Source organism: Lygodium microphyllum, chromosome 27 (assembly GCF_053477565.2).
Source record: "Lygodium microphyllum isolate KBCC chromosome 27, Lygodium_microphyllum_v1.1.10, whole genome shotgun sequence".
Taxonomy (NCBI): Eukaryota; Viridiplantae; Streptophyta; class Polypodiopsida; order Schizaeales; family Lygodiaceae; genus Lygodium; species Lygodium microphyllum.
Genome location: NC_141161.1, coordinates 112,313,541 through 112,323,672, shown reverse-complemented (window position 1 = coordinate 112,323,672; position 10,132 = coordinate 112,313,541).

Genomic DNA, 10,132 nt, shown 5'->3' with positions numbered 1-10,132 from the left:
CCCTTGAATATTTAGCATCGGAGGGAAAAGCAGGCTAAAGTACCCTGTTCTGCAATTTTTCCTTTCTGGTTAATTGTCGAAATTCATGATAACAATCGATGGAAAGGTCTGGATACTCAGAATCAATTCTTGCCAGCAAGCATGCCAGTTCCAACTCTAGGATATTTGTGTACAGTCTGACAGATGTAAATGGCTGTTTGCTCTCAAACAATTCAGTATCTTTGCTCATCTCTAATAAACACCGCCACTGCAAATCTAGCTTTGACACATGAAGGGACTATTGAATGTGCTAAAGCCAGACTTGAAGATGTATGCCTTGCTTTCAGTAGTCGTGAAAACGTTCAAGAAGCATACCGATTTCAGAGTGTTAGAAAGCAGGCAATCTGCCATGGAGAGATTTGAGAGAGTGGAGTTACAATTCTAATTAGATTTCAGCACACAGAGCGCATTGACAGCAGAAGTATATTCAAGGTCCATTTCGCCAAAGAGGGCATCGACTTCCTGATCAGACAAGAGTATGACCATTCATATTCTTATAAGAGCTTCAGTTCACAAGACGGTATACACAACTCCTAAAACAAGTGATCTTCTTCAGGATAGATGCACATGTGTAGGTGAATATCTACTCGATCCGACTTGTTTCCACGAATCGACCATGTCACCAATCCATAGCCTGTTTCTGGGAAACCACAATTGTGCCACCATTCTAGTACCTTGCTTCCCAAAGGCATGAGACCCCAAGATCTCTGATCATCCCACAATTTCTGCATTCCGTGCCTTGTACTTGTAGAACTCCCAACCCGATGCCTATACCAAACATGAGTAGGGAACCTGCAATATATGCAATAGGCACATAATCGTCCTAGTACAGTATCTTTTTGGGGTAAAGATAATTGCTCAGAGCAAAGGACAAACCAATAAAGTGGAATAACGTATGAATTTAAGGTATTGACCAAGTCGGGTTAACGGGGTACGGCCCTAACCCAGGATATAGGGGATCTTGCCAGGTCGCAAGTCATCCTGGTTCGAGTGCTGGACACATTTGAAAAGAAGGATTCACTCCTTAGCAGTTGGCCAACAATAAACAACCAATGGAAATGTTTGTACTTGTTACAGATTTAAGAGCACTGTTTTGCTTTGTTTGACCAATGAATTAAAGGATAAATGGATATCTAATGCTTCAGGTTGAAGGCCTGAAGGGAGAGGCAGCTTCAGTTACCCCCGACTGTGTGCTTCACCCTAACCAAGGGGGTTGTTAACTGCGCTGGGAAGGTGGACTGAACCTACCGCAAGAGGTCTATGCGTTAAGCGCTACTTGGAGCAGGAGGACGCTTGGGTGCAAGGGGGGGCTCTGGCCGTAAATCCCTCATCTTCCAGGCCCTGCACAAGAGGGTATTATGACTCGGGATTGGATCTCGAGGCGTACATACTAGTCTATGGGCGAAATCTTGGATTAGTGATCCCTGTGGATTGCTGGATAGCCTTCGCACGGATTGTGGATAAGCCTATGGGCTGGACTTTATGTATTTCAAAGATAAATATGATAAACCTGTTAAAAAGGAACTTGTTTGATATTGCTTTTCTATGTCAAGTGATATGATTACATGAAGGAACTAGTGCCTAATGGGTTAATTAAGGAAGTTGAGTGATACATGTCCAACTAAATGTGTTAGGTAATTAAATACCTAAAACAACCGAGGGAAGTGCGCTGGATATAGCCATAGGTCCGTCCTACGGATGGGTGGTCCCGGTTGGCCGGGAACTTTTCTCAAATCACGATGGATAGCCATAAGATCGTCAATAAACACAGACAACAAAAGCATTGACCTAGGGTTATTGATCCCGATTTACATTGTTTTAGGGGAATGGAATGGGACTATGCCTTATGGCAAAGAGGTTGACCTTCGCATCCCTCTTGTTTCCCATTCTCCTTGAACCAAGTGCACCGTGAATCCGCTTCGGACCTGGCATTTCTACGTAAAGTAGTTCGCTCCGGTTCGACGCTAGTTGCCGTTAGGAAATGACCAATAGGGAAAATCCTAATTCAGGTTGGTCCTAAGTGGGAACGGTCAGAATACTTCCGCTATGTGGCAGACGCGGAAAGTCCTAGATCACAAACCCCATAACATTCCATGGGAGTGCCGGGCGGAGTTTTCTAGACATCTTTTTCGATGGACTGCTAAGGCGTGTCCCAAAAATAATAAGTGGACACATTACACATACATGCAAGCTCTTTCCTCCCTCGGCTCCTCTAGCTCTTTTGTGGCTTTAGTGATTTTCTCCATTTGAGCTTGTAGATCTTTATAGAGTGCCACAATCTCTTCATTTTTCTTCCATAGGCATTGTGTGGTCTCGGTTTCTTCATTCAAGTGCACTTTCCATTCATCTTCTGTCTCATTCTTAGCTTGTAGGTGCTCTTTTAGCTCATTGACTTCCCTTTGGGCATGGCCATCAGCTATGGCCATTTGGTGTGTTCTCTCCAATTGGAATGTAGCCATGGCCTTCTTCTCAGCTTCCAGCTCTGGTATTGCAGTTCTCTTCTCCTCCTTGGCTCTCTCTAATTGAGAGAGGAGCTCCTTGGCATACTCATCATATTCTTTCGGTGGCCTCTCTGTTGTTGTGGGGACCGAGGTTGTAGAGCCTACCACCTTTTGCTTCTCAGGGTCTTGCCTCGACTTGGCATTTTCCACAATCGGCCTTTTGGTTCCTACCAGGGGGGTTCCTTCTCCTGGTCCTTGGTCCATTTCTTTATTCACAAAGTATTGGACCCAAGCCATTAGGTTGTTGGTGTCTACCTAGGTCATTGAAGTGGTAGTTGATATGGCACTAGTGGTAGTGGGCGTCAGGAGGATAGGAATGGGGGTGATCGAAGCCTTGCCCTTGCCTTCTTGCATTGCAAGTGGCACAAACTCAGGAACATACGCACTTGAGCTCGATGGCCCTTCATTTATGATGGGGCTCATAGGTTCCGGCTCATCATACATAGACTACTGCTCAATGGACTTACATGTGGTGAGGGCCATGTCTTCCTTCTCTTTTTTCCTCAACTCCTCCTCCTCCTCTTCCTAATTTTTCTTCCTTTCCTCCTGTGCCTTTTTGGACTCCTTGCGGGCCTTTTGCAAGTCTACCTTTTCTTGTTTCCTCCTTTGCTCCTCATGCTATTCTCTTGCAGTTTTCTTCTTTGTCTTCCTAGCCTCTTCTCGGCTAGTTTTCTCTTCTTGTTCATTGCCTTCTTCTTCACTCAATGTCCTTTCACTAGACTGTGCCTCCCCTTCTTGGTGAGGTGGCAACCTACTTGGTGTTTCATCCACCCCTTCTCCTCCTTCTTCCTCCTCATGTCATCCCAAGGACTGCACAAAATCCAATGGTTGCAGCCTTTGAAGATGAAGCTTTCCTTTTAGCTTTGGGGCAGGAGATTCTTCTCCAACAGGCTACCCTCTCATTGCCAAGGCTTTTGCTGAGGTCTCGATGGTCTTCCTCATGAACCGGTTGAGGTTTACCTCATCCACCAACCTTGTTGCGACACTCTCTAGTAAGGGGACGTTGATATAACTCATTATGGAGTTGTATCTTTGGCTAGAAAATTGCGCATGTACCATCTTGGCTTGGAGTTGGATTTCGGGGTCAGGAGTATCTACCAAGCTTATGCTATCATTAGCGTGGACTTTTAGCTTGTCCATCCCTAGCAAGGCATATACGTCTCTTTTCAGCTTCCTTTCTACTTTGTTTGTCAAGCCCAATGCCTTTTCCTTTAGCTCCGGGGGTAAATTCAATTTGCACTTGGCGAGTTTCCTCTGCTTATGCATAGTTATGGTGCTGTGGTTTTGTGAAAAGTCATCAAGAACTTTACACAGTGGAAGTAGTCTAGCCCTTGGCTGAATGCTTCCATGTATTTCTGCAGATTGCATTGCTCAATGATCTGCCTCACCGCCATTCTTCAATGGCCATGTCTTCTAGGTTGAAGATATGCTAGAATTTTAACTGGTTGAAGGCTCGCGTTTCCACGGAAAGCCCGTATTTTGCTTGCTTTTCCTCTGAAAAAGGCAGCTTACCGGCCTTTTCTTAGCCTACCATGATGGGTGCCTGTCATGAAGCCATATTCACCATTCGTGTTTTTTAGAATAATTACAAGCAATGAGAAACGACTACCTACTTGCCAAACTAAAATGTTTGTGAAGAAGTAGACTTTTTCCTCCCATTAGTCTATTGTTTTCACTTTTATTGGCATTTTCCTCAATCACAAGTTGTTTCATCCTACTCTTGCAATGTGTGCTTTTCCTTTATTGTTTTCCTTATGTGTTTGGTTTGATTGACCTTACCTTTTCCCCCCTAAAATGAGAAGAATCCTTCTTAGGATTAAAGGATTAGAGGATGAAGGGACTTCAACAAATCATCTTAGTAATCTACTTCTACATGAGCTAGGCATAGAAATTTGGATTATATTCTAAATTAGCATAGCCATCTAATTCGGAAGGACATCAAGCAAGAAGTCACTAGAGTCCATTCGGATGGAAACATGCAACTTATCCTCAGTGAGGATGCAATCTGATGGACCTAAAAACGGGCCGGCACTGGCTCATGCACTAGCCGGACCTCGTCACTATGCGCAAGACAACCCCTCGGCCTCGCGGCCAGGAGCGTCTATCAAAATCTCTGCCTTCCTAAACATTGCGTTTGTAATACGTTGTAGTCCAACTAATCCTAACCCAATATTGCTCCTCAGAGGGAGTCCCTTTCACATAGCCAAAAGGCTCGAATCACATACACATGGGGTTCCTCCTACGGCTGAATGCCGTCAACCCTCTGCGACTCTCCTACACCTCGGGGATTGGCCCCTCGATGCGTCGCTCAACATTTAAACATTTCGCACAAACGTCACTCAAGGTACCAAATAAACGTATCCAGGAATGTACCATTGTCCTTACTTGATTTCCCCTTTTTGATCCCACGACTAGCCTACAGCATAGGAACCTCACACTCTCAACGGTGGGTCACAGGCCTACTGAAAACAATTGCTATGCATATCCAGGAGCTAACTCTGATACTTTTAATTTCCTCTAAATGATCATGCAAAGAGGTGGATGCCTAGTGCTCAAACATTTTAAAAACCACCAGCATGCAAGTGCAAAACATCTCTTTCATGCTTTTCTTTCTAGCCGCTTTGTGCTTCGCTGCAACACCTAGCACCGAAGTGATCTTCGTGCTACTAGGTTTTAATTTTTATCATTATTATTCCGTCCTAGATGCGATGCATATAAAATCAGCAAATTATCCCTCATGCTCAGCGGCATTTAACCATTTTTCCACAACTCTACCCTTCCCCGTTGATAGTGCATCATTGCATTCATTTCTTTTAGGGTTTCCTTGTCATTTTATGTGGAGAAAGGAAGGAAACACGCACTAAAACATATAAACAAGGCTGAACTGAAGCATAACTTCATGCCCCAGCCTTGCTATACATCAACAAACATAAATCCTATTTTTCTATATTTTTCGTAGCCCCAAATGTATTTTTCCCCTATTTTTCATGGTTTTTTTTATCATTTTCCCGCCATTTTCTTCATTTTCTTGTATTTTTTAAATTGCTGAAAATGAAAACCAGTTTGTGGGCTGTGGCCCTTAGTTCATTTGCAACAAAATTGAAAGATTAGTTGATGTGTATCGACGGTTTTCCCCATTTATATGCCCAAAACCCTTGTTTTTCCCCATTTTTCATGCGTTTTCGGGTTTCTTGACATTATTTCGAGCCATGAAATGCATGTTTTTCATAATTTCTGGTTATAAACAGTAAGAACTCAGAAGAATCAGCAGCATAATCAAATCTTAGTCCATATGAACGGCATTCCATCAATCAAAAGCATAAAACACTAAATTTTCTTTGTAATTTTTTGGTTTACCGCTTAAACGCGTGTTTCGGGTTTTGTGTCCATGGCTGTAGACTTGGAAAACAGCAACACTTCATGTCCAGCAACATCACAAATCACCATTCTCGGCCCGTGGAGCAATCCGGTCCATGCCGGACAAGCCTCCATCATTCTTTCTTCTTCCTTCTTCTCCCCACATGATCTTGCCTTTAGAAGAGAGAGAGGGAGGAGAGAGAAAGACTAGAATCAGAAATTTCAAACCAGGCCACCATTGCGCGAGCGAAGGGCGGCGATAGAGTCCAGAGACAGAGGGGAATGAAGCCCCATAATCCATTGGGGGGGTTGTTTGCAGCAGCCATGATGCCTCTCATCCATTTATGGCGCATTTTTCGGGCGCCATCTTCTTCCACGTTTTTTCATGCCTCTTCATTCTCTCTCCACGTTTTTTGCTTCATAAGGTGCATAAAATTTTTGGGGGGGGTCCAAACTCAAAAGGCATGCTCAAATTTGGCCTCCCAAGTGTCCACATTTTCATATCTTGATCGTTTCCTTGGCCATTTCCCCGTCCGGACTCCGAATTGAGCTCTGAAAAATCCTGGGCATCCGGCTTAGCATCCCGCATTGGCCAGTAGCTCATGTCAACCCGCACAACCATCTGAAAAATTATGAAAAATCAACAAGTGTCGCTCGGGCGCCTTTAAAGCACTTTGGCGCTTAAAATCGTCCTAGATCGAGCCGCCGCCTTTGACAGTGAATATTTTTCCCTCGATCTTCATAATTTTTAGGTATTTTTAAGCACTTCCTGTCACCTAAATTCCGCTCTCATTGGCGACCACGGGATAGGGCGACTCAGCCCGTCGAACCCACGAACATATCTGCACATAAACAACCAAAGAAGCATCAAACTGATACAAAACAATGATCATCATACAACTCAGCACAATGCTCCCCCTACCCCTGGACAAAACCAAGGCATGACATCCACAAGGAGGAGGCCTAGCATCATTTAATAGAAAATCCGAAGTGAATTACTAACCAGCTACTCCAACACAGCCAAACGAAAAAGAACTGCCAAAGAGGTTGCCCTAAGTGGTAGTCTGAACTACTGACCAACTAAAGACAACGCAACTAGGAGCTCCTACAAGGCGAGGACTCCTATAGCCTGATCAAAGGATATTTTCATTCAGTGTATTTCTTCTTTTAGGAGTTGTATTGGATGAACATACTTGGGCATGTAAAAAGGAGGGAGCTGAGCGTAGTGACCCAAGGAAGACAGGGCATCGGCCTCAGGACCTGTCTCGGCACCCAAGAACCTACCAAGCCCTCGCAAGGCGACACTTAATCCTTTTCTAACGCTCACTTTTATTTTCGCTCCAACCTTCCTGGTTTTGATATTATTTTTCCAGCAAGAAGCCACCCCTAGGAAGACAAGGTATCGGCCCCGGGTCTGACTCGTCCCCAGGAACCTACCAGGCCTTCGCAAGGCAATGAGCAACGGCTTATATATTTTCATTTCTTTTCTTTTCATTGATAGGGGTTAGAACCCCTTTTTACACACCTTCGCATTGATAGTCATCTTTTAGGATATTCAGGATTTCTTGACATCATTATTATTATCTTCTAGCAGGCTTCTCTAACTGCCTCACTACTAACAAGAACTCCTAGAATGGCTGCCTAGCAGGCTAGCAGAACAGAGCCACTAGGACTTCCTTCTAAAACAGGTCTTTCAATGCGTGACAATGTCTTTACAGGAGGCAATGACTACTCCGACCTCCCTCAAACATACTTAGCCTAAACCTGGGACTTCATGCCTTGGTTGCCGGTCCCCAAAATAGATCCCCTCGACAAGTACAAATACACATATAACAGGAAAGAAAGGTACTCGTAAAGGAGAAATATCACCTGGAGTGGCCACAAGAAGCTTCCATCGCAACAAAGGCTCCTCCAGGCTCCTCAAAATTCCACAACCCGCGAAACCTGTCCAGCACAACACTAAACAAAAACCCAATTAAACGCACCCGCACTAGATAGGGAAATGGCCCTCTTGGCCTAATGAAATCAGACATGACTTTGCCACAAAACTGAATCGGCCCTCTTGGCCTAATGAAATCAAACAATACTATGCAGAACATCCACCTGGAAACAACCATGATAGACATCAAAGCATACTATTCCCAGGGGAACAGAGGCTCGTAGCCCTAAACTAGGTGCATTAAATTATGACCTATCCCCCCTGCGTATATCGCAAGAGGTGTTCGCATCACATGTCGTCTAATCAGTCTGTGGGTCCCCGATAATAAAGGTAGATGCGTCTCGCTTACCCTTTGCATCACCCAAATCAACCATCGTCTGCCAAAGAGGGCATGTTCAGAAAGCATACCCCACAAACGACCAGGTCCTGTATCACCATCAATAGATATATCGTGACAAGGGCCACAATTAAAGAAGAGGTCCTCTTCATACGCAAGATTAGCCAATGAATCGGCAAACTGATTCCAATTCCGTGGAATCAGCTGAAAAGACACTCTATCGAATTCGTCTAGCAGGGCTATGGCAGTGTGATGGTACATACAAAGGATCGGGTTCCGCACCATGTACGTCCCATTGAGTTGATTTAAAACCAACTGAGAGTCCCCTTTCACCAACAACTGGCAGATACCACCCTTCTTTGCAATATTCAAACCCATAATCAGGGCTTTGTATTCTGCCATATTATTGGTAAAATTCACCCCAAGATAAGCAGCTAACTTCATGACAATGCGTCGTCGGGGGTCTCGGATGACAACTCCTACACTTCCTTTTTTGCATGCACCCCTGGACGCCCCATCAAAGTACAAGGTGTACGTCCATAAAGGGTTTACATATCCTGCCATCCTGAACTCTACTCGTAATTATGGTAATCGAAATTCAGCATATTCAACGGGTGGACTGTAGGCTCCATCCCTCCATCATCATTGAATTCAACAGGGATGCTCGTCAAAAGTTGTAGGCAATGATGGCAGAAGACCTTGATTTCCCAAATAAATGTCCCGCCTTCTTGCTCAATCACCTTGTATCCTTTGCTCCACCAAATGAGCTTTCCCTAATGATACCTCTGTTCCAAATATGGGTGTTCTAAATAAGGGATCAGACGACCCATCAACCTCTATCACGATTTCCTTGCAGATGTTTGCTCAATCTTGCCTAGACCTGCAAGGCAGTTATAGCATTAGTACAATCAAAAGTAATAAGGTTTAATCTTATTAAGATTAACCTTATTTTTAAATTCTATCCCCTCAAGGTCAGCTAACAACACTGTAGATTTATTCTTTCCTATCCTAACGATCTTATAGGGTCCATCCCATTTGGGTTCTAGCTTGCCTGGGAATAATTCACGTCGTGCGTCATAATACAGAACAAGCTGTCCTTTCTTGAAGGTGTACTTCTTGGCTTTAAGGTCATGTAGCTTCTTCATTCGGCGCTTCGCCACTTCTTGGTGCAATAAGCTCTGCAACTTAAGCTCATCTAAATGTGCCAGTGTCGTCAAGCGCTCAAAAAGAGCGTCTTCATCGCTCAAAGAATGATTGATGGCAAACCGAATAGTCGGCAGCTCAATTTCTAAAGGCAAGACACACTCCTCCCCATATACTAACTTGAACGGGGTATGGCCAGTGGCTCGTTTGAAGGTCGTATTATAGGCCCACACTGCCACGTATAACTTTTTATCCCAATCCCGTTTCTTTTCCGACACAATTTTGGACAGGATGCCTATAAGCTGCTTGTTGGTGCTTTCGACTTGCCCATTGGCTTGCGGATTATATGGGGTTGTCTTGTTATGCTTGATGTTTCACAACTCTGTCAAACCTTTGATCACCTTATTCAGGAAATGAGTTCCGCGGTCCGACACTAATTCTTTCGGTGGACCAAACCGGCATATTATCTGCTCTAAAAGGAAACTAGCAGTTTCTTTAGCATCATCTTTCCTTGTTGCACGTGCTTCTGACCACTTTGTGAAGTAGTCAGTTGCTACAATGATGTACCTCTTTTGCGTAGTCGATGACGGAGTAATAGGACCCACAAAGTCTATTCCCCACTTCTCAAATGGAAGTATCGCCATAATAGGGGTGAGTGGTCGTTTCCTATTCTCTCGACTATCATGCCATTGGCAAATATCGCATCTCTTAACATACGCAAACGCATCCTGGAAGATGGCAGGCCACCAATAACCTGCTCTTAAAGCCTTTTGTGCTGTAAGCCGTCCAGCAAAATGGCCACCGCAAGCAGAATCA